Here is a 3,341-nt window from a genome sequence, read left to right as displayed (position 1 = left end):
TTTGGCTATAAAGCACTTTGAAGATTTTACAGGTTGAAACTCCTTATTAATTTGTTTATTCTGTGTCACATAATGTTTGGTTATGTGATATAAAGTACCTTTAGTCACGTGGTATTCCATGGTATTAAGTCCCTCTATTTTAATTGATCTATCACCTTTCTTTTTGTACCTTTTAGATATTTTATTGATATACAAATATGAAAATATATCACTTTTTAATATTAAAGTACTTCTTTTTTTAACATAGTATTAATTTACTATACAGTAGATAAAAAGATTGGTTGCATAAAAAGGGTGTATCGACTGCAAATTAAATTTTCCTAAAAATTGAAATTCCTTCAAATTATGTACATCATAGTGTAACATGGTAAAATCATCACTAATTTGAGACACTTAAAAGTTGGTGCAATGGAGTCATGTGCCTTCACACTGCTGAGCAGAGTACATGGGGCCCTATAGCAAAAGTACTAATTAAGATACCCTACCCCAAAAATATATTTGTCAAAGAAGGCAAGGTCACAGCACACAAATGCAGTCACAGAAAGACATACCTCCCAACGTTTAACACCACAGAGAAGGGCATGCATTGCATATACCCCAATAACTACATTTACATAATAATTTTGCCCTCTTTTGAAGCCTTTAATTGTTCGCATCAACTATTATACTTTTTTCATTGCCACATAGTGTATGATGACCCCCCAAAAAGCATCAACACAAAGTATTATACCCCCACAGTACCCTCCACATGCATAGTATGATGATCTGGCAGTGCCCTAGCAAAGTATGTACCTCCATAGTGCCAGTAAAACAGTATGATGTCTCCACAGTGCTCCAAATACAAAAGAATGTTCACACAGCCCTCAACATAGTATGGTGCCCTCACAGACAAGCCCCACGGTATGATGCCTCAATAGTTCTAAAAACAGAATGCCCCCCCCACAGTGTGATTCTCCCAAAGCCACCGACCGCATGAAATTGCCAGAAGCCTCCCACAGAGTATGATGCTCCCAGACTACCCCTATATAAAGTATTGCAAAGAATTACCAGAAAAAATTCTTAAATTAAATACCCATATCATATGGCGACTCAAATATAACAATACAAACAAGGAGAAACATAGAGTATATGTTGCCAAAATTATATCAAAAAGTTATATAATTTATTGATAATCAATTAGTTGTACAGAAATACATAAAATACCTATCATATAAGTTACATGGGTTTTATTTAAATCATGTGACTAGATCCATGGGTCAAAAAAATGACCAGAAGATACAGGACAAGATAAAGTTATGACACATGTGCAAGAATAATATCGTTACATACAAATCTCATATCCTTCCAAAAATAGAAAAACATGCCAAATAATATAGTGAAATAAAGTGGATTGATTTTTTAAGTACTGTGACTACCTCATGTCCATTTAAACACTATACCACTTCATGTGCATGATATAATAAAATGTAAGGGAGCTAATTTGTGAAAGATAATTACCCATTGGTGTTCAAAAGTCCCTTCCTGACCCCAGTCATATACCCTGACGTGCGTTTCGCGTACACAAGATGTCGCTTCCTCGTGTTCCCTTACATTTTATTATATTATATTATACAGTGCAGGTCAAGGAAAATACTTCCTGTGACATCACTGACCCTCACTAAGCCGGTAAGATGCCTTCTGAGATGCTAGCTGACCGGGGATCTACGGCGCATGCGCGTGGTGCGGCAGCCATTTTGGATGTCAGAAGAGGTATGGGCAATACAACCAGCACATGTTTGGTAAGTATAAAAGATACAGTATGCAACATTACAAAAACTACAGTAAAAATCACAATGAAGGATGACAAGAATAACATAACAGGGACAGTATATATAAACGACATATATCTTTATAGGTCACTCCTTGATCACCACATAATGATCTACTAGGACATTTGGCTATAAAGCACTTTGAAGATTTTACAGGTTGAAACTCCTTATTAATTTGTTTATTCTGTGTCACATAATGTTTGGTTATGTGATATAAAGTACCTTTAGTCACGTGGTATTCCATGGTATTAAGTCCCTCTATTTTAATTGATCTATCACCTTTCTTTTTGTACCTTTTAGATATTTTATTGATATACAAATATTAAAATATATCACTTTTTAATATTAAAGTACTTCTTTTTTTAACATAGTATTAATTTACTATACAGTAGATAAAAAGATTGGTTGCATAAAAAGGGTGTATGACTGCAAATTAAATTTTCCTAAAAATTGAAATTCCTTCAAATTATGTACATCATAGTGTAACATGGTAAAATCATCACTAATTTGAGACACTTAAAAGTTGGTGCAATGGAGTCATGTGCCTTCACACTGCTGAGCACCGTACATGGGGCCCTATAGCAAAAGTACTAATTAAGATACCCTACCCCAAAAATATATTTGTCAAAGAAGGCAAGGTCACAGCACACAAATGCAGTCACAGAAAGGCATACCTCCCAACGTTTAACACCACAGAGAAGGGCATGCATTGCATATACCCCAATAACTACATTTACATAATAATTTTGCCCTCTTTTGCAGCCTTTAATTGTTCGCATCAACTATTTTACTTTTTTCATTGCCACATAGTGTATGATGACCCACCAAAAAGCATCTACACAAAGTATTATACCCCCACAGTACCCTCCACATGCATAGTATGATGATCTGGCAGTGCCCTAGCAAAGTATGTACCTCCATAGTGCCAGTAAAACAGTATGATGTCTCCACAGTGCTCCAAATACAAAAGAATGTTCACACAGCCCTCAACATAGTAAGGTGCCCTCACAGACAAGCCCCACGGTATGATGCCTCAATAGTTCTCAACACAGAATGCCCCCCCCACAGTGTGATTCTCCCAAAGCCACCGACCGCATGAAATTGCCAGAAGCCTCCAACAGAGTATGATGCTCCCAGACTACCCCTATATAAAGTATTGCAAAGAATTACCAGAAAAAATTCTTAAATTAAATACCCATATCATATGGCGACTCAAATATAACAATACAAACAAGGAGAAACATAGAGTATATGTTGCCAAAATTATATCAAAAAGTTATATAATTTATTGATAATCAATTAGTTGTACAGAAATACATAAAATACCTATCATATAAGTTACATGGGTTTTATTTAAATCATGTGACTAGATCCATGGGTCAAAAAAATGACCAGAAGATACAGGACAAGATAAAGTTATGACACATGTACAAGAATAATATCGTTACATATAAATCTCATATCCTTCCAAAAATAGAAAAACATGCCAAATAATATAGTGAAATAAAGTGGATTGATTTTTTAAGTACTGTG

This window comes from Dendrobates tinctorius, unplaced genomic scaffold, assembly GCF_039654945.1.
Source record: "Dendrobates tinctorius isolate UK_male_01 unplaced genomic scaffold, ASM3965494v1 ptg000240l, whole genome shotgun sequence".
Taxonomy (NCBI): Eukaryota; Metazoa; Chordata; class Amphibia; order Anura; family Dendrobatidae; genus Dendrobates; species Dendrobates tinctorius.
This window is presented reverse-complemented; position numbering follows the sequence as displayed.